General features: G+C 34.2%; 1 long non-coding RNA gene across 1 annotated transcript in view; it reads left to right on the top strand.

Annotated features, from left to right (window-relative positions):
• LOC136830756 (uncharacterized) overlaps window positions 1–27,518 on the top strand; it is a 212,421-nt gene that overhangs the window by 64,668 nt on the left and 120,235 nt on the right. The gene's annotated exons all lie outside the window — the stretch shown is intronic.

Raw genomic sequence — 27,518 nt, forward strand, 5'->3', positions numbered from 1 at the left:
CATAAAAACGCCAAAATGTAGAAAGTCAGTGATATAATTTCGGAGAACAACTGTCTCCCTCTACTGCCTGTAGAGGGAGACAGTTGTTCTCCGAAATTATAGCTTTTTTCAGCCTTTCTGCGCCCCATGCCATTAGGTAGCTACTTCATTACCTAGGTCAAGAGCCACAAAGGGTTTTAACAGCCTGAGATTTCTTTGGCCTGTCTAGCTAGGAAACCAATCCATGGTCATTTAACTGGTGATGCGAGCTCTGTAATTACTGTGTATGTGTGTTATCATTTGGATTTTTTTCCTGAATTTCCTGTGACTTGATTTGATTTTCATATCAAGCTCTTAAATTTTATTTTTATAATTTACTTGATTAATTATACAAAAAACATTGTACCTCAAAATCGCCAATCCGATATAAGCGTGAGTGTAAATTTACCTTATTATTGCACATCTGGCGGAATTATATTGCCAAACACTTTAATTTGACAGGCTTTACTATTGGTATCTCAGATTTAGATTTCGCCCTGAGTACTGAACCTGAATATGTGCTTGCAGCCTCAGGGCCAACTGCTTATGTATTTCTGCCTCTTATAATATATCTTCTTTTAATAGGCAGTTTTAATCGAGGCCAATGGAGACAAGGTCTACCCAGTTGGGTTGGGTCGCCTCGCACCGGGGTTAGCTACGTAGGCGATGACGTATCTTAGAGGTACCTGCTCGTTAAGGCAATCCCCTGCTGACGCAATAAGGAGGTAGACAAAGCTCCGCCTACATGGGGGATTTGGGGGAAGTGAGCAGACCTTCTGTCTCTCTTGGCCTTGGTTTTACTATTCCCTCTTTTTCCTATATTTTCTTCGGCTTTGGGATAGAAAGATGAACTTAGAAAACATACCTCCCCTCTTTGATTACCTAAAGTTGAATCTCCCAGTCACAAGTCAACTGAATATTTATTTTTAGAAGACATTGCCATGAAAATACTTAACCTCTGATTAGCAATCACGTAAATCAACACTCCTCGATGCATATTAATCTCAGTTATTTATCTCCTAATTACTTGTGTCTTCATTGTCAGAAAAAAAAATTCTCTTCATAGACTCTTCAGTGTCTGGCTTATAATTAATACTGCATATAATATTTATTGATGATTAGATATTGTTGTCGATTTTGAAAATATAAATTAAAGGTCATATGATATCTGTGAAAGTTTAATTGTTATAAGCGTTAATGCATAAGAAAAAGAGAATTGTGAAAGGAGTAAAAGAGGTAATATTAAGAATTATTACTATTGATGATTCGGAGATAGAGAACACTCAAAGAACAAACTTGGGGATACAGAACAGTAAAGAACAAACTTGGGGACAGAGAACAGTCAAAGAAAAAACTTGGAGATAGAGAACAACCAAAGAACAAACTTGGAGATAGACAACAGTCAAAGAACAAACTTGAATGACGGAATGGGTTCTTATACAAATTTTATTAGCTATACGAAGTAAATAATTATGAACGAAGATATATGAATTACGCAGCATGGGCTATGTTCACTCATAAGTGTTAATACAGAGGGAAAAAATAAAGGAGAAATACAAAACACGAAAGGAAATATAAGACATTTGAAAGGCATTATATGAAACACGCAACATGGCTTATATTCAGCATGACAGTGTAAATGAATAGGAAATTAAGATATTTCTGAAAGACGTAATGCGAAAGACTCTACGAGGTTTAGATTAAGCACGAGATTAGTGTTAATGAATAGGAAATAAAGAGATATTTTGAAAGACGTCATGTGAAAGACGTAATAGGGGCTGCAATCAGATTGACTTTATCGTAAATTGATAGGAAATGTGTATATCTGAAAAACGTAACATGAAAGACGCAACATGTGTTTTATGTAGCATGAGATTAATTTTAATGAATAAGAAATAAAGAGATATTTGAAAGACGCAACATAGGTTACATTCAGCATGACACTAGCGTAAGTTGATAGGAAATTAGATATGTCTGAAGAACGCAAAATGAAAGACGGCAACACGGCTTATATTCAGCATGACATTAGTGTTAACGAATAGGACATAAAAGAGATATCTGAAAGAGTCCATATGAAAGACGCAACATGGGTTGTATTCAGCATGACATTAGCGTAAATTGATAGGAAATTATATAATATCTGAAGAACGTAAAATGAAAGACGCAATGCGGCTTATATTCAGCATGACATTAGTGTTAACGAATAGGACATAAAAGAGATATCTGAAAGAGGTCATATGAAAGACGCAACATTGGTTACATTCAGCATGACATTATCGTAAATTGACAGGAAATTAGATATATCTGAAGAACGTAAAATGAAAGACGCAACGCGGCTTATATTCAGTATGACACTAGTGTTAACGAATAGGACATAAAAGATATCTGCAAGAGGTGTTATGAAAGACGTAACATTGGTTACATTCAGCATGACATTAGCGTAATTTGACAGGAAATTAGATGTAATATCTGAAGAACATTAAATGAAAGAGGTAACACAGCTTATATTCAGCATGACATTAGTGTTAACGAATAGGACATAAAAGAGATATCTGAAAGAGGTCATATGAAAGACGCAACATTGTTTACATTCAGCATGACATTATCGTAAATTGACAGGAAATTAGATATATCTGAAGAACGTAAAATGAAAGACGCAACGCGGCTTACATTCAGCATGACATTAGTGTTAACGTACAGGACATAAAAGAGATATCTGAAAGAGATCATATGAAAGACGCAACACGGGTCGTATTCAGCCTGCCCAGAGATGCTCGCCCGTGAGAGCGCAAAGTAGAGTGGAGTGTTCAGCTTTAGGGAAAAGGTATGAATTAATTCTTAGTTCGCTCTGTCTTCTGACATTCAGCAACATGATTTTTCAGTTTGATGCGCTGGCTGCTCCTTTTATCTTCGTTGGGAAAAAGATATGTTTGGTGATTTATTCAACCTCCTAGTTCCTTTTCTCTGGATTGTCCCCTGAGATGGTCGTTTAACTGTTTGTTAAGCTCGTGTAGTGGAAGTGGAAGTTAGTTATTTTTGGATATTTTTGTCTTCCTTCAATTGTTTAGTGCTTCGTTGATTTCCTCTCATTGTTTTTATCTACTGACAATGTTTACTTTATAGGCCAAAGGGCACTAGCCACACTTCAAAAAAAATAAATAAATAAATAAATAAACTAGACTAGTAGATGGTCTAAATTTCTGCGCAGTTATTAGTATTGCGCCCAAACTAAGATCTTTCAGCGCTCATTTAGAACCCCTCTTTTGCATTATTGCTGCCAGCATTTTGAAGTAAAATTGTTGACGATTGAAATACTGCGTAAAATAATGATACAGGCCTATTCTCATTCGACCCCTCTTAGACCAGTGTTCAGAAGACTTATCCCATTCATATATCAGTAACAAACCCATCCCGTACATTTTTTTATAAGTGCAAAGGCCGAGGGAACGGGCAACCTAATCCCTTACGTAGCCCAGGCCAGACGCTAGGAAGGAAAGAGGGGAAAGAAAGGCGAAGCTTGACCTAAACGGTCGCGGATCTTACCAGTCATACAAAGTTACCAGTTATTATTTTTAAGCACATTGTTGTGCGAGGAAGACGTGGGTTGCTCAAGGGTAAAGCTTATCATAATAACTATTCGACCAAGTGTCATTTGACACTCAAGTTATGAAATGTGACTAAAATATATCTGTGGAATTTTCCCATTGGTTTAGTTTACGAGATTATGTACGACTCTATATTGTAAATAACGTTTGTTATCCAATACCTTTTGTTATTTCCTTTGTTTCTGAAACATTTCCTCTTGTCTCCGTAGAGGGCAGTGTCGTCAGTGCACCTCACGCGGTGCACTGTAGGCATTACTTAAGGTTCTTTGCAGTGTGCCTTCGGACCCATGCTGCAATTACTTTCGGTCCTTTTACTGTACCTCCGTTCATATTCTTCCTTCCATCTTACTTTACACCCTCTCCAAACAATTGTTTCATAGTGTAACTGCGAGGTTTTCCTCCTGTTATACCTTTCAGAACCTTCTTTACTCAGTTTTATTTTCGGCGCTGAATGACCTCATTGGTCCCAGCGCTTGGCCTTCGGCCTAAATTCTATATTCCATTCCATCCATTCCATTTCCGTTTGTTCAGTTGGTTAGATAATTATTTAATTATTGAAAGATTTGCTTTCATGCTTTTCGGCATATAGAGAATCTAGAGTGATCTTTATACCAACATGAGAAAATATAAAGGATTTTAAATAAGCTCAGGGAGGAAGATGCTTACATCGGATTTAACCAAATGGCCGTCAGATACCCACTTGGCACGGTGCCAGCTAGCCGTTGGCTCTTTCAGACGGTGGTCAAATGCCCACAATACCACATGGCACGGTGCCAGTTCGACACCGATGCCGAAAGAGTAATTCTCCTTTCACCGCCAGTGAAGTGAGCCGGTCGGAATCGATCCCCTTCGGGGGGACGTCGATTTATGACCGTGAAGGATGACAAGGAGGAGGTTCCTGGCCGTGAGATCGAGACAAAAATTGACCTTCGTTCGGGAAAGAAATTTTGCTTATTATATACTGTATATATATATATATATATATATATATATATATATATATATATATATATATATATATATATATATATATATATATATATATATATATATATATATATATATATATATATATATATATATATATATATATATATATATATATATATATATATATATATATATATATATATATATATATATATATATATATATATATATATATATATATATATACATATATTTATATATATATATATATATATAATATATATATATATATATATATATATATATATATATATATATATATATATATATATATATATATATATATATAAATTGAATTGCTTACTTGTCTGACCCAAATAAGAGGCATCACAATCTAAGCATGGGATTTGAGAGACAGTATTACCATTTAGTATTTACTCCATTTCTAGTTAAAATTATTTAATAGTAACGTAATGATTCTTCATTGTTGAATAAGAGAAATTTTATATCTAGTGCATGAAATATACCAACATTAAATCATAATAAATAAGCAGAACTGAATAATTGTCTACAGTAGAATATCTTGAAAAAAGAGGATTTCCAAAAGAATCGAACTTTAATTGGAGTTTGTAAAATTTCAAACAATATCCTTAACTTTAAAATTTTAAACAATATCCTTAACTTTAAAATCTAGCTTTTTTAAAAGAATGCTTTGAATAAACGTTCTTCAGAAATTCCATATCCTTTCATGTTTACTTTCCACGTAAGACAAGACAGTACCATTCTTAATTCCATATTCCATTACATAAGCTTATTGTCAGAGATTTTGAACCGTAAATATTTATGGGATTATGTCCTTTAAGTAGCTTAAAGGGTTTCGTTATTCATCAACATGATGTTCTTTAAATGATATTTTATGTTATTATATGTCAAAAATCTAGTGATGAGGCTAGGTATTTAAGTGTATATTGTTATTATTTGATGTTATTGTACTGTGCCATTATCGAGGAAGCTATACACATGTAAATATTTGACCTATTTATTTAGCCTTGAAACGTTAATGTGTTTTGTTCCAAAGCCTAGTGGTGCCAAGTGATGCCTTAAGGGACTCCAGGGCGGGAAATGTCCCTGCGTAGGGAAAACCCCTAAGAAACATCCTTGTTGTTCTCAGTTGATGACACGTAACCAATAACGTCCATGTCATTCTACTAAGTATATAACATGCCACAATGCCATGGATCTGTGGGTTGGAAGACTTGCTTATTATTTCAAGAAAGGCGAAATATTGAAGGTTTTGGTATGGGTATGTGCATGGTGCAGATTGGGGATTCACGCATAGCTTTGGCCATGTCAAAGAACCAGTGTTTCATCACTTGGAAAAAAATAAAGTTCAAGGGAAGAGTTACATGACGGGAGAGGACGAAGGCCAAATGTGTCTGGTATCACAGACAGACATCGGATACTGGTAGGGGCAGGGAGGAGGAGGAAAGGGGTAGGAGGAAGGATTTCTTCTTTGGTTCGAGAGTGGGGTCTTTGAGCAAAAGGAAGATTTTTGGGATGTTGTGAGCCTGAACGAAATAGAATAAGTTTATTCTACGGCAGTGAATTCAGGAATTTAGTTCGGGGGCGGGGCGAGGGGGAAGAAAGAGACTAAAATGTAATTTTGATGCAGTATGGAGAACCATGCGAGTAAAAACAAGGAAGAAAAAGAGTACAAAGAGCAAAGAGACCTACTCCTCATGTTAGGGAAACATCGAAGCTTGATGTCTGGGGAAAGCAACAAATCTAATTTGGATGAATTTGAATTCTAGGGGAAAAGTTATTTAAGAAATTGATATTAGAAACACGAATGGATATTTACTGTCAGAGGAAAAAGTACATAATATGTTTTGTTAAGTGATCGGTTTATTTTTAGAGATTTCATTGTGAATCAGAGAATGAAATCTAGGTGAATGTGATTGGTGAAGAAGCATCTTGTGTTGTGTTGCAACGTTCTTGATGTAAAATTGAACATTCTTCAAACATTCTTCGTAATTGCTGAAAATGATGATAATAAACGATACTTCAAGTAATAATAGTAATACTAATGTCTGCAAATCCTTACCAGTCCAAAATTATCATTCTTGATGTAAAACTTTGTGGTTTAAAACAGCATTCTTTCCAAAAGATTATATACAACTGTCTGTCAGTCCCAAGTTGGATAGAAGAGGAATGAGAGTGAGTTAGTACCCATCTCTTGTGAAAAATCATTCTTCATTATTAATTCCAAACTGTATGTTTAAATGAGTTGCAACATGCTGAAAAATGATGATAATAAACGATACTGAATCTGAAGTAATAATAGTAATACTTCCTTCGGCCCGTAATGTCTGCAAAGTTGTTTCATTGTGCAACTGCGACTTTTCCTTACATTTAAAAGCAATTTACAACACTACCTGCTCAGTGTGACTAAAAACTGTCTGCTGCCGGTTTTGTCTGCCCATTCGCACTTTTTTCTGTCCTCCCTCAGATCTTGAAAACTGATCATCCACCCTCCAATCATTAAACATACAATAATCGTGAGCCTGGCAACGATATAGGCCAGGCCACCACCGGGCCGTGGTTAAAGTTTCATAGGCCTAGGCTCATACAGCGTTGTACCGCGACCACCGAAAGATAGATCTGTTTTCGGTGGCCTCGATTATGCGATGTATAGAAAGAAACTTCGGCGCAGTTTTTACTTTTTTTTTTTTTGGACAATGTTTTAAAAGTAAATGAGAATTGGTTAAATGAAGAAGGTCAACAAGTTCTCATCGAAGAAGTAAAGAAGTTAGTTTCAACGACATGGATAATAACTGAGCAGTTAATTTGTTGTTCGTCAAGTCCCTCAACTGAACCCAGCGTTGAACAACAGACCTTACAACTGGATTACTTAAGAGCCATCTTCTGGAGTCCTCTCCGGGAGATAAATCTCAAATCTCGCTCGACAAGTTCCTGCAGCATACCACTGCGACGTCGTTATTGTCCTCGGCAGCAAAGAAAGAGGTATCTTCCTTAATGCTCAATGCCTGTCAATCAGGCTGGGGCTTTCCAAGGCGGCCATTAAACGAAGGCCATTGGCCCGGGGAGTTCTCCGAATCCTCCTTTTGTTTCGTCAGTTGAGAATGCAGCGTCCCTTCCGACTAAAATCCTTGAATAATTGGACGTTGGACGTACTAGATGTTCTCCGTAGGGGGGTAGCGTCATGTAGGCATTACTTGAGGTTGTTTGCAGCGTACAATCGGCCCCTAGCTGCAACATCTTTCATTCCTTTTACTATACCTCGTTCATATTCTTTTCTTCCATCTTAATTTCCACCCTCTCCTAACAATTGATTGATAGTGCAGCTACGAGGTTTTCCACTTGTTACATATTTCAAACCTGTAAATTTTAGTCTCAGAGCTGAATGACCTCATTGGTCCCAGCGCTTGGCCTTTGGCCTAAATTCTACATTCTGTTTTCTTCTGTTCATAGAGGTTAAGAAATTGGGAGATTTTCTCGTTGCTCTTTTATCTTTTTGGTTTATGGGATTAATCGTGACTCATAGTCGATGTCAGCTGATCTTTTATTGAAATATGTCGTCATTTAACAATATGTTATGGCAACACTGCAGATGATATCGGCTGCTGATTGGCTTAATTCCAACTTATCCGAATGCACTCAAATAGACTTCGAATTTTTCGGTGACAGATCAGTTAAAGCAGAACATAGTGAGTTTGGTGTGTGTTTAGAACGACCTCTCTCTCTCTCTCTCTCTCTCTCTCTCTCTCTCTCTCTCTCTCTCTCTCTCTCTCTCTCTCTCTCTCTCCTTTACATGCGTGAAATGAAGAAGCGATTTCTAAGTTTATTGGTTGAAAAATCTGCGGAAATGATTACACTGAAAATCTCTCTCTCTCTCTCTCTCTCTCTCTCTCTCTCTCTCTCTCTCTCTCTCTCTCTCTCTCTCCTTTATATGCGTGAAATAAAGAGGTGATTTCTAACGTTACTGGTTGATAGTTTTCCGGAAATATCTACACTCAAAATCTCTCTCTCTCTCTCTCTCTCTCTCTCTCTCTCTCTCTCTCTCTCTCTCTCTCTCTCTCTCTCTCTCTCTCTCTCTCTCAACTTTACAGGCGTGAAATAAAGAGGTGATTTCTAAGGTTATTGGTTGATAGAGTTCAGGAAATATCTACACTGTCAAAATATCTCTCTCTCTCTCTCTCTCTCTCTCTCTCTCTCTCTCTCTCTCTCTCTCTCTCTCTCTCTCTCTCTCAACTTTACAGGCGTGAAATAAAGAGGTGATTTCTAAGGTTATTGGTTGATAGAGTTCCGGAAATATCTACACTGTCAAAATATCTCTCTCTCTCTCTCTCTCTCTCTCTCTCTCTCTCTCTCTCTCTCTCTCTCTCTCTCTCTCTCTCACCTTTACATGAGTGAAATAAAGAGGTGATTTCTAAGGTTATTGGTTGATAGCTTTCCGGAAATATCTACACTGTCAAAATCTCTCTCTCTCTCTCTCTCTCTCTCTCTCTCTCTCTCTCTCTCTCTCTCTCTCTCTCTCTCGACTTTACATGCGTGAATTAAAGAAGTGATTCCTAAGGTTACTGGTTGATAGCTTTCCGGAAGTATCTACACTGTCAAAACGTCTCTCTCTCTCTCTCTCTCTCTCTCTCTCTCTCTCTCTCTCTCTCTCTCTCTCTCTCTCATCTTTTCATGCGTGAAATGAAGCGATATCTAGGGTTATTGGCTGATAGCTTTCCGAAAATATCTACACTGTCATACTGAACACTTTGCAACGCTTTGTAAGAGACATACACTATTACAACGCTTTGTAAGAGACATATTTTAATCACATTTGCTTTTGAATTTAACCATAAGCTGGCAAATGGTTATACTTCAAATTTCCTGTCGGCCAGTAGCCTTAAAAATCACTTCTTTTTTCTCGCCTCCAAAGGTAAGAGAGAGAGAGAGAGAGAGAGAGAGAGAGAGAGAGAGAGAGAGAGAGAGAGAGAGATCGTTGTGAACATGTGATACACTCACTAGTTATTTTAGTATATGGAAAATTTTATAATCAGAATTCACCGTTTGGTAATTTTCATCGTATTGCTCCATGAAAGGGTAGGGTTTAGGAGGAACAAAACATTTATGGTTTAGTTTTAAAAAATTCTGCCGTCATTGGAGACCGAAGGAGAAAAACAGTTAGAAGACTGAAAAACAGTCAAGCACAAAATAACTATTCTGAAACTTCTAAAATTTTTACTTATATATATATATATATATATATATATATATGTATATATATATATATATATATATATATATATATATATATATATATATGTGTATCTGTGTATATATATATATATATATATATATATATATATATATTATACACACACATATATATATATATATATGCATACATATATATATATATGTATATATATATATATATATATATATATATACGTGTATATATATATATAATATATATACTTATATATATACATATATTAATTGTTTTCGTATATGTATGTGTATGTAATTCAACAGTGTTTTAAAGTTTGTTTTAACTTACCGATCCAACAAACGGTATGATAGTTTTCTAATGAAACTAATTTTTCACCAACGACAGCCAGGCGTTCTTACTCTGACTTAAACTAGGCATTATGAACATTTTTTTTTTTTTTGGTACATTCACTCATTCAAAAGAAGAGGAATTAATGCTGTTTGTTTGTAACTTCTCAGCAGCGATCTCACTGTCATTATTATCAGCAGCATTTTCACACCGGGTTCTCTTTTTCGGAAAAAAATCTCATTGTCTAAATATCGCTTCAAACCCATTTGCTTATCGGCGTTAACGCTATTTCGATTCTTTTTTTCCCAACAGCAATAATCTCTCTCTCTCTCTCTCTCTCTCTCTCTCTCTCTCTCTCTCTCTCTCTCTCTCTCTCTCGCAGCATTCAGCCATTGCTGGCTATCGTATTTATGGCTGATTACCCTCTGCAGTTCACAGCGCTTTTGTTTCTGTTTTTTTCCAGCTGGTTTTGACAGCTGGCTACGATAAACAAATGCACATATCGGATGAGTCCGTTAATGATTAAAAAATGTAACATAAAACTGAATTTTTGTAAGTGATGTATATGTGCATATATATATGTGTGTGTGTGTATGTATAAATTTATAAACTTTATATAATATATATATATATATATATATATATATATATTATATATATATATATATATATATATATATATATATATATGTATATATATATATATATATATATATATATATATATATATATATATATATATATATATATATATATATATATAAATGAATAAGCATTTCGGCAAAAATGTCATCCACGTCGCTCCACACAGACCTGACTATACGCAAATTACAAAATGCCGTAGCTGTTATTACAGCGTAAACAAAAACAGGAAAAATTATTGTGGAATCATTTAAATATCTTAAATTTAACCCAGATTATTTATCAGCTTTATACTAACCTGTTAGGTAATCTATTAAATAAATTGAAGAAATTGAAAAATGCCTCCCCCCCAAAAAAAAAGATAAAAACAACGATATAAATAACAACAACGGAGAATATAGGATAAAACAATTGAGAAAGTGAATTGCTTGAGATATCCGTTATCTATAATTTCTTTATGTCATAAGAATAAAGAGATGAAGATGATAATCGAGAATACCTGATTTCAGAGTCTGAGTTCAGAAATGTCTGGGGAAAATATCTAGAAATCCTTCCTTCAAGAAGTTTTGTCTCTTATTTCGGTTCTTTATCTTGGGAAAGAAGCCATTTTACCCAACGGTGGTTCGTTTATTTTCGAAATTAAATTCTTAAGAATTTTTAAATGGTTCATTCTGTTTCAAACGGGGGATTATGGTGAATTTTATCTCGGGTGAAGCCAGGCATCTCTGTTTTTCTTGTTCGTGCAAAAAAAAATAAATAAAATAAAAAATTTCGACTGATTTTTGTGGAGTTTGGTTTATTAACATGCTTTCCTAATCCCGCCGATCCCAGTTGAATTCATAGATTATCAAGAAATAAACATTTAGTTACAATCCACCGCCTGTTTTCTCAACAGAATTAGACTTGGTCCCTGTTGGCTGGGGTCATATGTCGCAGATATTAACTCCTAACAATGGGTGGCTCCAGAGGCCATTGTTATATTCATATTTAAACTGCTAAGTTGATAAGCCCTCTGTGCAGAAAACTTATGCAACATAGTTCCATTAAAGATCTACACAAGTCTCATCAACATCACACCGATCCCATTTCACACACACACACACATACACACACACACACACACCACACCATTTTTGTTCTTTAATATACTTTCTTTAAATAGAGGGACAATTTTTCATGTTACCCATTCATTTAGAGCTTTGCCCTTACCCAAACATACCTTACTTACCCTGGTCAGGGACATGGTCACACTTCCTGCATTGTCTTTCAGCATTTCACATGTAAATCTCATCATTTCTAGGAAGTTTTCAATTCCCATTTATTACATTGCTCTCCTTACATCATTAATAGTCTTTTCCACAATTATTTTCAAACATGCATTATACCACCCACTCTTTCATCATTCAACTCTGCTTCTCTTCTTTACTCCATATTCAACAAACCATCAAAGTACTCACTCCATCGACACAGAACTGCATTCTGTCAACACTTCACCTCTTCATTTGAATAATCTATATATTAATATTTTGCTCTCATATCTATTTGCCATTAGAAAACCTTCTTGTTCTCTCCAAAGTACTTAGTGCTATTGCTTGCCCCACTTATCTCACTCTCAGCTTTACTACTGTATCCCTGCTCATGCATACCTGTTTATGATCTTGCCTTCAGCCATACAGGGAAGTTCCAGAAAATATAATTTTTTTCTCATCAATACTTAACACTTTCTCAACTTACCCAGTTTTTTTTTAATACACCCACATATTTTCCGTATTCAACCATGTACTTTATCCTGTTTCCCTATGAACTTATCGTGTTTTTTTTTTTTAATACTACCCACATATTTTCATCTCCATGTATTTAACCATGTACCAAGTTTAATTAAATTCTTGTATATATATATATATATATATATATATATATATATATATATATATATATATATATATATATATATATAATGCAGAATATATTAACGCCATGTGTGAAAATATTTTCATATATATATATATATATATAATGCGAAGGTTAACGCTGTGAAAATTTTTTCACGTAAAAAAATAAATAAAAACGATGAGAAAGAATGGGTTCTAATCTTCGCTTTTCTTACGTACGAGGTAAAATGGCAAAGATCGCTAAAAACAAGAAATGAATTTTTCTGCTATGATGAAGCTAAACCGAAATAGAAAGTTAATTGACATTAAACACCAACAAACAGCAATTAACTCACATAAGCAGTTAGCTTTTAGGCTCATTATAACCCACTGTTTCTTTTACCCGACCCATTGTTATTGTGGTAAGTTTCTGAAACCAGCTGGTGTTTGAAAACGTCGCCCAGTTTAACATATCTCTCTTTAAACCAACAAATAACTACCCACCTCTTTTATCCGGGTTTGTGCATCTTGTTCAACGTTCCGAGCGATTGCCAGTCGAGTGCAAAAGCAACAGAACAGCTCAAAATGCCTAAAAGGTGTATTCAGCCGTGAAATTTATGCAAAACTTATTTTCTCCATTTTTGCGTAAGGGGCGATGTTGACATCCTTTGCATAAGCACAATGGCCGTGGATTTTATTCATAACTCGTTTCCCTGGATATCAGAATAAAAGTTAAAAAAATGTTTAATGTCTACTACGTTTCATATTCTTTTGACTGTATATCGTAATTCTATCTCTTGCTGCATAATGGTCATTACTGATACGCTCGCTGCATAACGAAATATATACCAGGATATATATGTTGGGTTTCATATCTCATACTTGTTATTTGATTTATCATGTAATAGTGATCACCATTTCCCTCTATATATTGCGGGTTTTTTTAGAGGCTTTCAATGCATATTCATGTTTCTAGAAGGAATGTGCTCCTCTCATAAAAAATCTTTGCGTTTCGGATGCTTTCTTATGTAACCTGTATTTCGTATCATTCCTTTTCAGATTATTTAAAAGGCGTTTCGCATCCTTCATACCTCATCAGAGCATAAGGGGGAGTTTACTTTTTCATGCTTATTGCAAGATTCAGCAACGTTTGGGATTTTTCAATGTATGTGAGCGCTAACTGTGGGCTTATCTACCAATTTTGCCTTTGTATACTGTAAACTCTTACCAGAAATACTGTTAACTAGAATACCATTTTAGTTTTCACGACCGAAAAAGCTTCTCATAAATTATCCATCCCATTTCACTCCTCGCAAATCATCCTTGCAGGTTCAGAAACAGGAGAAAAAATAGGAAGAAAATAAAGATAGATTCATAAACTATTTCTACTACTCAGCTAATTTAACTGTCTTGCACTCCCGTTTATTTCTGCTAGCGACAACAACTATATATTATATATATATATATATATATATATATATATATATATATATATATATATATATATATATATATATATATATATATAACACGCTTACATTCATACAGCCCCCCCAATAACTTATTAGATCTTAAGCTACTAAGAGTTTGTATATCATTTCAGATTAAATGCGAAATCCATTACAAGAAGAGAAACGTTCATTCAGTTACTCTTTATCAGCTTTGGACGTCAAAACTCTGGGTTAATAGCAGATGTGTCTTTACTAGCAATTGCAAAAGTTCAGTTATTCATTTATGTGGCATAAGTAAATATTTAAATGATAATGATTATCAGAGAAGAGCGTTCAAACGTCAATTTACTAAAATAATTAAGCGCTCAAATGCTCGTATTTACTAATGTAGGTAAACGTTCAAACGTTTAATTTACTATCGAATTTAATAGACGGTTGTTCACCAGGAAACAAGTCTTCAATTTTTATTTGCATGTAAATAAAACCGTTCAAACGTTTTACACACTAACAAAGATTAGAAGCCAAACTAACGAGTTGTAGTAAACATTCAAACATTTGTTTAATAACAGACATAAAGAGGCATATTTCCTTCCTCTGTTCTTTAGTGCAAAGGAATTTTTCATTTTGATTTTATGTAAAATCAAAGGGTACAATATATACTATATATATATATATATATATATATTATATATATATATATATATATATATATATATATATATATATATATATATATATATATATATATATATATATATATATATATATATATATATATATATATATATTATATATATATATATATATATATATATATATATATATATATATATATATATATATATATATATATATATATATGTATATGTACACGTGTATGCATTGCACAGCTTGGTGTTGAAACCTTTGAACCGGGAAACATTACGGATGAATAGAGAGAGAGAGAGAGAGAGAGAGAGAGAGAGAGAGAGAGAGAGAGAGAGAGAGAGAGAGAGAGAGAGAGAGAGAGGCGAGCTCAATGATCAAAGGGAAGTTACAGAAATTCCTTTGGCTTGGGCCAGTTAAGCTTCAGATGGTATGTCCGCAAAGTATGTCGTGGACCGTATGCTTACTTGGCACTTTTAAATTCATTCTCGAAGAACGTATCATATTTACTTTTCCATGTATCCCTTCTTATTAATGTCTCTGTATGAGATATATTTTTTTTATAAAACATGTTGTTCATTGTACGTTGTCTTTCCAGCTTGTATGTGTTGTTATAAAGGGTGATTTGTGGGTTGGGAAGAACTATCACGTTATCATTATAGTGTTAGACTCTTGGTATAAATGATTTACTAGAAAAACAAAGCACTTATTATGTATTTATTACCTCTCGTTTTTCTGACCTCCGAGTTGACATAATGTCAGTTTGGTTGACTGTCATATAATATAATTGAAGTTTATTGCGAGAAACTGACGCTAGCGCGGTATAATTTTAGCGCGCATATATATAAATTATATAATATTATATATATATATATATATATATATATATATATATATATATATATATATATATATATATATATATATATATATATATATATATATATATATATACACACGTGGTCAATAATATAATTTTTGTCACCTTTCATGTTCTGAGTCGTTTCTGACCACACTACACAAACTTACAAGTTGATTTGACATCTTAAAATATCAAAAACCATAAGTTTCAGAGCTTTACATCAACTTATCATTATCGTATACTTGGTACCAACATAATCCACAATCTCACACCTTCTTCCTTATTTTTTACGAGTCTCCTTCGTTAGTCACACCATTTTATCCGTTGGTTTTAACGTTTAATATCATCCCAGGATACTGTTTTTAATGCTCTGTTTTTCTAATTGTCTCATTTGTATTTCATATTTATATTTCTTCGTCGTTTCTCATGTTTATTTATTCATTATTTATTCCTTAATCCTTATTGGGTTTCGCTTTCTACTGGAGGCCCTAAGCTTGAGGCATCATGCCTTTCTGACGAAATTTGCTGCATGATTAATAATAATAATAATAATAATAATAATAATAATAATAATAATAATAATAATAATAATAATAATAATAAAATTAGGAAAAAGACCTTCTTTAATACAGGTTTTGTTAAACAAAATGGCAGTTTCAACAGCATTTATTTTATAGAGTAAAAGCTCAATTCGTCTTATTAATTGTTTTTCATGCGCTGGAATGGTTGGTCAATTGCTTGCAACCATTCCAGCGCAAAAAAAAAACAATTAATAAGACGAATTGAGCGTTTACTATATAAAATAAATGCTGTTGAAACTGCCATTTTGTTTAACAAAACCTGTAATAATAATAATAATAATAATAATAATAATAATAATAATAATAATAATAATAATAATAATAATAATAATAATAATAATAGGAACGAAAATTTGGGTTTGAACACTTGATGCCTTCTGCTCACAATAGTTTAAACATTTTCCTTGAACAGTAACCATAAGTCACATCTTCCTGGATTAATGGATTGATTTTAGATATTATTATTATTATTATTATTATTATTATTATTATTATTATTTATTATTATTATTATTATTATTATTATTATTATTATTATTATTATTATTATTATTATTATTACCCAAACAGTTCCTTAGGGTAGATAGTTTACAGTTTATGCCATGATCATACTTTGGTTTAATGCCATAAATGTAATCAGGCTCTTAACTTTAAAGATCACCTTGCAAAAGATACTTGGGTTAATACATTGAAGGGAAAAATATGACTGAAATTTATCTGCTTCATAAATTCATTAAAAAAAAAAAGGTCGCTTTCTAAGGAGAATTTTCATGGAAGAACGGGAAAAATGTCCTTTTTTATGATATCAAGAGGTAAAAGTATAATATAAGTTAAGTAATAAAAAAATTAATGAATGAAAATTTATTTTTATATGACATCAAGAGGTAAAAATACAATAATTTTTAAGTAATAAAAAAACATAATTAATTAATGAACCACGTAATAATCGAAATAAGATTTCTATTGAGAACTCAAAAGAAACAAAAAAACTATTAGAAGGAATCACGTCATGAAATCCAGCAAAATATCAAATTCCATTTACTGGTACGGTATCCATTCCTCATAATTCGATTAACTATCAAATATATTCCGGACGAATTCGAGGGAACTTAGTGTGGGCCTAATAGTGATCCAATTGAACACATTCGCCGAATGATGTTCGGAGATTTTGCGTGTTTGCATTCCTTGCTGTCAAAGGCCATGAGTCCGGATTAATGTGGTGTAATCCCCCTGTCATTTCTGGTTAGCCGAATGGCCGTGGCGGAATGCTAATGCGGCTTTCTCTCTCTTTCTCTCTCTTTCTCTCTCTCATGCTCTCCGTTACATTATTTAATATTAATAATTGTTTACCTGCAGCATATTCTTGTGCGGCCATGCATAACCATGTGAATGAACTCACGTACACACATGCAGTTATATATGTGTGTACGTAGGTATGTGTGTATATATATATGTATGTATGTATGTATGTATGTATGTATGTATGTATGTATGTATGTATGTATGTATGTATATAATCAACAAAATAGACACAACTTCAATGGGTATATATATTCATGCTACAGGAGCTAGGCTTCAGTGAGTTTAGAGTCCACTTTCTTTAATTTACAAATTACAGTTTACCAATCACTATATATATATATATATATATATATATATATATATATATATATATATATATATATATATATATATGAAATTTTTTTATCACACCGTGATTTGTATACAATCATGAAGCTACAAATGTCGCTTAATGTGAAATTCACGCTACCTCCGGAATATCCCCGATGGGGAATTATCACCGAAAAGGAATTTGTAAGTGATAAATGGACTGGTAGTACCAGTCCATTTATCACTTATAAATTCCTGTTTGGTGATAATTCACCATCGAGGATATTCCCGAGGTAGCGTGAATTTGATATCAAGCGACAGCTGTAGCTTCATGATCATATATATATATATATATATATATATATATATATATATATATATATATATATATATATATATCGGCAAATCTTTCGAGATGAGACAGCTAGCCCTATGCCCTCTTATACCCTTGCTGCAACTCACCCCAAACAAGTAACCACACAGTTAATTTTGAATGTTACAAAGAACTAGCTTAGTTTTACGTATTCCCGCACTCTGGCCTAAGACCGACCACTCTTGCTGGTTACAAGAGTGTCGTAACCTATATAGTGGCGAGTGGAATGAATAACTCTAATAGTAGATTGAATCATTTGCTGCAAACTAGGGTATTCAAGAACCTATGAATGTGAAAAACAGCCATCATGAGACTCACGACATCACCTTTTGTGTAAATGAAATGGAACTTAAACCATAGCCTAAAATTGTCTTGATTAAACCCCTTTAAGAGATAATGGCTCCTGGCTTGAGGAAATAATGTCAGTAATGATTTCAGTAATAGTTTGATATCAAATAATGCAAATAATGACTTCAATAATAGAATGATATCAGTAGTAACCATGATAACACTAATAATTTTCTGACTTGATCATTTTTAGCTGTGATCTCAATATTCAGTGATTTGAGTACTTTTTTATTTATTAAATTTTTTCGACAATGATTAATACTGATTAATCTGTTTGGTTTAATGATGTTTGTATCAAATAGGTCGGATTTTTATCTTTTTGTATTTTTGTTCGTTTGTTGACAATATCATTGAAAATTGTCCTTATATTAAAAAGGCGTCTGTTTCATTAATGATAGAGAAGAGTCATATATATAAATATATGTGCATATATTTATATATATGCACATATATATATACATCCATACTTACGTAATAAACTTAAAGAAGTAATGTATGAAACATAAGTAAGGGAGATAGGCTATTGTACGAAACAAGAGAGAGAGAGAGAGAGAGAGAGAGAGAGAGAGAGAGAGAGAGAGAGAGAGAGAAAGTGTCTGAAATAAGACAGACAGACCGACAAACAGACAAATAAAGACAGACAGAAAGACGAAGATAGAAAGAGAGAGAGAGAGAGAGAGGAGGGGGAGAGAGAGAGAGAGAGTCTGAAATACGACGACAGACCGACAAACAGACAGAAATAAAGACACAGACAGAAAGACGGGGAGAGAGAGAGAGAGAGAGAGAGAGAGAGAGAGAGAGAGAGAGAGAGAGAGAGAGAGAGGTTCATGACATGAGAGAACGGAAGTATTAGGCATATAAATCCGCTGAACAGGGAGTCTCGAGGAATCTTGTCCACTGATTTTGGAATCCCTTTTCGCGACTGTTCCCTGAATAGCTGATTGGCGAATTAGTATTCCCAACGATGCGGAATTGTCTGGAATGTTCCAACGAATACCCAGTTGTCGGTTTTCCATTTGTTCCTCCTCGGTCAGAGAGAGAGAGAGAGAGAGGAGAGGGAGAGGAGAGAGAGAGAGGAACGATTGTCATTTGTTTTCACTTACCAGACTCGAACATGGTGTTACTTTCTTTAAAGACGTGTACTTGAACAGGGCGTGAAGAGATCGAGGTATGTTTGAGGTTAGTGTGTACTATATGACAAATATTTTTTGCCGTTTCGTCATATTAACCTTGAGGAGAAATTTGTTTTCAGTTATTCAATCAACAGACATGCATAAAGGCAGCAATTGATTTCAAATGTGACACATTATATGAGCTTTTCAGTCGAGAAACATGCCAAGTGCCATTTTTAAAATATAATAAATTAAATTAAAAATAGATTGGCCCAGGATGGCGCTTGGCATATTTCTCTACTGAAAGGCTCATATATGGCTTCATAGCTCAAACTGTTCATTACTTCGACCTCGAAATCACTTGTTCACTCGCTGGCTGTTAAATTCCTGCTTATCTTAATTAATTACTAGACAAAAACGTAATTCACATTCTTTTAAATTCAATTACTACCTGTGATAATTAGGTTCATAAAGACTGCAGTGCAATTTATTACGTCATTCAGTAGAGCGCTTTCATAATGACGGCAAAAGGATTTCCAGGAATAGTTGAATTCAGTAAATTTGTTCTTTAAAAGATCGTATCAGTTGAGCAATATCTTTCTTTCTTTTTTTTTCAGTATATCCACCTGGCCAGACACCTTGACTACAATCATTATAATTATCATTATCTTCGTCATCATCATCATTGTTATCAGTTTCAACTGAGTACATATATGATTACGAAACTGCTAATATTCCTATCAGTAATGTTGAGCAACGTTGGGTTTGGCCTTTAATTGGGTAGGTGACCTTGCGTATTCTCTGTCTTTTGAAGATTTCTGCTGACTGTAACAAGTGATTCAGTCTCTTATTTCGTCGTTTTTGTCGGCTTTTAACAAGAAATTCAATCTCTTATTTCGACGTTTTTGTCGACTTTTAACAAGAAATTCAATTTCTTATTTCGACGTTTTTGTCGACTTTTAACAATAAATTCAGTCTCTTATTTCGTCGTTTTTGTCGACTTTTAACAAGCAATTCAGCCTCTTATTTCGGCGTTTTTGTCGACTTTTAACAAGAAATTCAGTCTCTTATTTCGTCGTTTTTGTCGGCTTTTAACAAGAAATTCAATCTGTTATTTCGACGTTTTTGTCGACTTTTAACAAGAAATTCAATTTCTTATTTCGACGTTTTTGTCGACTTTTAACAATAAATTCAGTCTCTTATTTCGTCGTTTTTGTCGACTTTTAACAAGCAATTCAGTCTCTTATTTCGGCGTTTTTGTCGACTTTTAACAAGAAACTCAGTCTCTTATTTCGTCGTTTTTGTCGGCTTTTAACAAGAAATTCAATCTCTTATTTCGACGTTTTTGTCGACTTTTAACAAGAAATTCAATTTCTTATTTCGACGTTTTTGTCGACTTTTAACAAGATACTCAGTCTCTTATTTCGTCGTTTTTGTCGACTTTTAACAAAGAAATTCGGTCTCTTACTTCGTCGATAATCCGTAATTTTATTAATTCTTACTTATTTTTTTCCTGTATTCTGCTGTGTCTAGGCTAGATTAGGGCATGTGATCGTCAATTGTAGCATCTTTGTATTAGAAAAAACAAGCAAACAATGCGCCTAAGTTTCTTCGGCGCAATCGAGTTTTGTGTACAGCCGCTACAGCGTTTAATCAAGGCCACCGAAAATAGATCTATCTTTCGGTGGTCTCGGTATAATGCTGTATGAGCCGCGGCCCATGAATCTTTAACCACGGCCCGGTGGTGGCGTATCGTTGGCAGGACTGCAATTTGGTATGTTTGACGATTGGAGGGTGGATGATCAACATACCAATTTGTAGCCCTCTAGCTCAATAATTTTTAAGATCTGAGGGCGGACAGAATAAAGTGCGGACGGACAGACAAAGCCAGTTTTCTTTTACAGAAAACTAAAATTACCTACCTTAAGGAGAGACGGGTCTGCCGACCCAAATGAAATCTGTCATTTCTTTATGTTATTTTTTAATTAAATTCCTGAATAAAAATACAAAGTTGAAGAAGTAACTCGAAACACAAACACTTTTCAGACGTTTCTTAAGAAAAACTGTAAGGAAAATTTCGTCCGGATGTAGTTTAGGCTACATTTTTTTTTTTTTTACACCAGCCTCTCTTGGAAAAGGTTACCAAATGTCAAAGTCGTTTCACCTAAAGATCACATTTAACGTGAAACCTGAAACTTCAACAGCGAAGGGCATCAGATTTATCCACTCGACGAAAAATGTGAAGCTGAAAAGGACGAAAGAAAAATATTCGCGATATCTCGTTCCATTTAAGAGGTTTTTCAGAGAAACACTTTACTGCCGCTTTTGCCGATTGTTTGAGGTTTGGAAAACATTGCATGTTGTTTCAAAGTGTGACTTCTGCCAAGATAGTAGTTACAAAGAATCATAATCTGTCTTATGTATTTGGCCATTCATGCAATATATATATATATATATATATATATATATATATATTGATATATATATATATATATATATATATATATGATAAGAATATTCAGGTAGGAATATTACGTAGCATACCGATTGGTCTGTCTTCAGAAGGCGGTGGGGAGTCCAGCCCTGTTGTGTGTGTTTTTTTCGGGCAGAGTTTCTCTTTCACAATTTTGGTTGTTGGCAATCGCCTTTGTGGCACTGACTTCTTTGATGCAAAGTTTTTCATATTTCCTCACTTCTGTTTTCAATATTTCTTCTAAGTTCTGGATAAGTATACGGAGTCGTGGTGTATTTTCCATTTATTGCTACGGTCCCGTTTCGCCCAATCTGAGGCTTTTTCAAGCAAGAACTAATACATAGAGGCGTCCCCGCTCTAAATGGAAAATACACCACGACTCTGTATACTTATCCAGAACTCTGAAGAATTATTGAAAACAGAAGTAAGGAAACATGCAAAGTGTGCATCAAAGAAGTCAGTGCCACAAAGGCGATTGCCTACAACATATATATATATATATATATATATATATATATATATATATATATATATATATATATATATATATATATATATATATATATATGTGTGTGTGTGTGTGTGTGTGTCTGTGTGTGTAAATATATAGATATATGTAGGTGTGTGGGCGTTTTTGTGTGTGCGCGTTTGCGCGCGCCTGTATATGTGTGTGATCAGTATTCATTTTTACACAGAGCTATATATCAAATCAAAATCATTCTTCAAGAAATCAGACTATGAATACTTGTCAATGAAAATGGCATTTCTTATTCAGAGGTAAAAAAAAATGGTACAAGATGTTTACGTAATAAGGTAAAATCCAAAAGTTGCCAAGAAAAATATAGCGTTATTGCAGTATTCCGATAAGGAATAATTCTCGAAGATAATGCTCTTTGCGCAAAGATAGATAAGGAAATAGACTACGCAATACCACCGAAGGAATTTGAAACACAACATTCCTTAAGGAAAAAGAAATAGCGTTCCTTAGAAGTCGTCTGATATCTGAAGACACGCGCTATGAATAAAATTCAAGGGCGTTATATTTATGCAAAAGATGTCAACACCTTTCCTTACGCAAAATGGCAAAATAAGTTTTGCATAAATTTTCTAGCTGGGCACACGTCCTAGGACTTTCTTAACTGCTTATATCTTTTGTACGTTTTTTGTATTTTTGGGTGAATAAAATGTGTGAATTGTATACGTTTATCATCTCGCAGTTATGTACAATATTGCTTTATATGTAAGATAAAGAAAAGTTAAGTATACCTTAGTTTAGCCAGACCACTGAGCTGACTAACAGCTCTCCTAGGGCTGGCCCGAAGGATTAGATTTATTTTACGTGGCTAAGAACCAATTGGTTACCTAGCAACGGGACCTACAGCTTACTGTGGAATCCGAACCACATTATACCGAGAAATGAATTTCAATCACCAGAAATAAAGTCCTCTATGTAAGATGATCTTGTATATCTATATTTCAAGAAAGGATATTTTGGGAAAGTAGAATATATTTCTTCAAAGGCATCAATGATTGTTATCTGCGATTCGTGTTTGTTTATTTGTTTTTATGCTCAAATGCTGTGTTAGAGCTTATGCGCCTGTATCGGTCCCAAGCCCGGATAAAAGAAGTCTGTGCGTGATTGAGAGAGTCAATATCTTGCGCTCTACTCCAAGCATTCTGTCAGTAGACTTTCCTTAAGTTACCTCTTTTGAGTTTATTGCCTTTTTGAGTTTTTTTTTTTTAAATCCTGCTTCTGGTATCAAATTGAACAATCAGTTTTTTGGAACATGAAATTCTTTTTCATTTCAAAGAAATAATACAAATTAATTTTAGAACTCGAGAATACTTCAGCTGAGTTATTCCTCCAAGGCGACTGTTCTTTAAGCTGTGTATGTATACACTGATTCACGCATATTTATCTAAACTCTTCACCTTCTTATTGTTAACCGGTTTCCTTGTTATTCTACGTCCAGTTATTTTATCGTCTGTAAAGGCTTCTCTTGTTTTATTGAATACTTTTTAAGAATTATCTGAATCGTGTGCAAATAAGTTAAGTATATCTCAGTTTAACCAGACCACTGAGCTGATTAACAGCTCTCCTAGGGCTGGCCCGAAGGATTAGATTTATTTTTACATGGCTAAGAACCAATTGGTTACCTAGCAACGGGACCTACAGCTTATTGTGGAATCCTCTTGTTCTTCACTGGCCGGTCGGAGATTCGAACTCGCGACCAACAGAGTGGTAGCTGAGAAAGGAACCCGCTCACCCAGCGAGGAACTAAATCATGTACAAACAGTAATCCATCTCTGCCAATACAGTAGGCTGAACTGGACGAAACAGGTGCTGTAGGCACAGCCTCCATTTTTCTCCTTAGTATTAGAACAAAATACGAAGTTTATTATTATTATTATTATTATTATTATTATTATTATTATTATTATTATTATTATTATTATTATTATTATTATTATTATTATTATTATTATTATTATTATTATTATATCAAAATAGACAACGAATACTCACAGCAAAGCAAGTTAGACTTATAATCATTCTAATCAGTTTTCCTTTAAGAGAAACCAGATAAAACGAAATTTGAAATAACAGCTCAGTACAATAAAAAAAAAAGTCGAACTTGAATTCCCAAAATGGAAACAGGATCCTGCAGATAGTACGCAAAGATCTAAATATGGAAATGGGTGAATCGGCTTGGTAAAGTGATGAATAAAACAAGATTTGTGCAGATCGCCTTTACATCTTACTTAACATATATTCTCTCCTAATCTCAGGGAGTCTTTATTTCTTATCAGGTTTTCCTCTTTTTTTTTTCTTTCTCGTAGAGATAGGCTGTTTTTGAGTTTGCAGAATGAATATTACGAGGATGAAAATGGAATTTTGAAAAACATCTGTGTAGCCCAGATGGTGACTAAAGGGGCGAAGATAAAAGTCTCTCTCTCTCTCTCTCTCTCTCTCTCTCTCTCTCTCTCTCTCTCTCTCTCTCTCAGCTCACGTTGTTCGACGGGTTTGGGGTACATTTAGGGAGGAGGGAAAAAAGGGAAGAAAAAGAAAGAAAAATTTAGGGAGGAGGGAAAAAAGGGAAGAAAAAGAAAGAAAAACACCAGAAGAGAGTGCTCGTAAGATTCTCTCTCTCTCTCTCTCTCTCTCTCTCTCTCTCTCTCTCTCTCTCTCTCTCTCTCTCTCGGGCGCGCGCGCGCGCGCGATTCAGTCTTCCCAGCCTTTGATTTCCTCCTTTCATCACCTTTCACCTTCTCTCCAGCAAAGTATTTTGCCTCATTCATCATCGTTTTTCCCGTTTCGTTATTTACTTTTATATTTCATATATCTCATCTTCCATCAGAAAGACGTCATAAAACCCTGCAGTTCCTCCTATCTCTTATTTCATTTTCCCATTAAAATTCGAGGAGAAACAATGCAATAAATCAGTGGAAAAGAGAGTTTGTGCAACATCTGCCCTTCGCTTAACCTGAAATGTGTCATTTGTTCCTCCGGAGTTTCTTGGAAGGAAGGTAATAACAGTTTTCCATAATCATGAGGAGGACGGGAGAGTTTGGAGGCGCAGGTGACGTCACTACCACCTGCTTTAAACTGGCACGATGTGATGGCAGATGAGGATGCTGATTCGGCCTCTGGAAATACATATACTGTATATAAATATACATATACTGTATATATTGATTTGTATAAATATACATATATATATGTATATATTGATTTATATTCATATGTGTATATATACATATATATATATATATATATATATATATATATATATATATATATATATATATATATATATACACATACATACACAAACAAACACACGCTCACACACACATAAATATATCTTTTTCTTCTTGCGACCTTATCAGACCCACTTTATAGCAGGGTCAGCCGTTCCAGTCAACTTTCTTCATCTATTTCTATTCCTTGCATCTTCTGCCCCCCAGTCCCACCTCACCCATGCCCTTCCTCACCACATCCATCCACTATATATATATATATATATATATATATATATATATATATATATATATATATATATATATATATATATATGTGCAGTATATATATATGCTTATACGTGGCAAATTGCGTAATTATTTTTATAATTGTTAGATTCCAAGACGAAAGGTGTTTTATCAAATCCTGTATCTGATATTGAATAGATCGATAGAGACCCTCCTATGTCGGCAGTTGTTAAATTGGGACAAAATTATAAAATGTGAAGATCATATTGAAATTTAAACCGAGTAGTAAAAGTTACGTTACTTCTTTATACAAAAAATCGATATAAAAATATAATTAATCAAACTGTTCTCAAACTAACAATTATAGATACAGATAATACAGTTTTGTATTAATTAAGAAACACCGATTCATTTCTTGGATTCCCTAAACGTATTGACCAATTCAATAAACGACGTCGCATATGGATTCTTGATTTGAACCTGGATAAGGTAGCCTATCTCAGGATTGTAGGAGCTTTTATCCTGCAAGACAGCTTCCTGTTGCCCGGCATCTCTGTATTTTCTGGAAAAAGTTCTGTATCATGGAAACTAGGAGCGGAACTATGGAGTTTAGTTATCAAGCTGATTCCTACTAAGTGGCTTAGAGTCAGTTGTCATTCTTTTTATTTTAGATTATTAGCTACTGAAGAAGCAACAGCCTCTTTTATGTTGCTGAGAACAAAACAAAATCCGGAATTAGATCAGAAGATAGAATTACGGTAAGCTGACATGCGACATAGTACCCAAGAATGAAAACAGCGTCATATTTCTTAGATACACAGAGGAGTGTTAAAAAGAATGTCATTTGATTTGCATCCAGTGAGAGGATGAATAATTGAGACAGCGAAGGTACAGTGCAAAGAATGGGTAAGCTTATAGACGATATGTAAATGTGGATAGTAGGAAAGGGAAAATTTTAACGAACCTGTAAAGGTAGAGAAGTGAACCAAACCTGGAAAAACTGTGAAACTGGTATCAGAAGAGGAAGGTGGTCATCGGGATATAGACCTTGCTCTAAACATGGACTTGAGCAGAAGCCTCCTTTACTCTACCTCTTTCCACATCCCCAGAAAGACTTGCAGATCACCAACCCAAGAGTCAACTTGTTCCATCAATTTATCCTTTGAGTATGGAACTTCCTACATTCTTCTGTATTTTCTGAGTCATTTTAACCTGACTTTTTAAAGAGATGGGTCCGTTATTACTTTACAGGTGAGATTCGTTAAACCGTTTTTTTAGAAGGAATAAGGATGCATATGTGGTCCTCTGGACTACTCCCATCCAACTGGACGATGAAACGGGCGTGTCCTGACCAGCCACGCCCATTTCAGTGTCTTGTCGCCATGAAAAATAATCCGAACATTTCTTATTATAGTAGAATGATATATCATT

Source organism: Macrobrachium rosenbergii, chromosome 47 (assembly GCF_040412425.1).
Source record: "Macrobrachium rosenbergii isolate ZJJX-2024 chromosome 47, ASM4041242v1, whole genome shotgun sequence".
NCBI lineage: Eukaryota > Metazoa > Arthropoda > Malacostraca > Decapoda > Palaemonidae > Macrobrachium > Macrobrachium rosenbergii.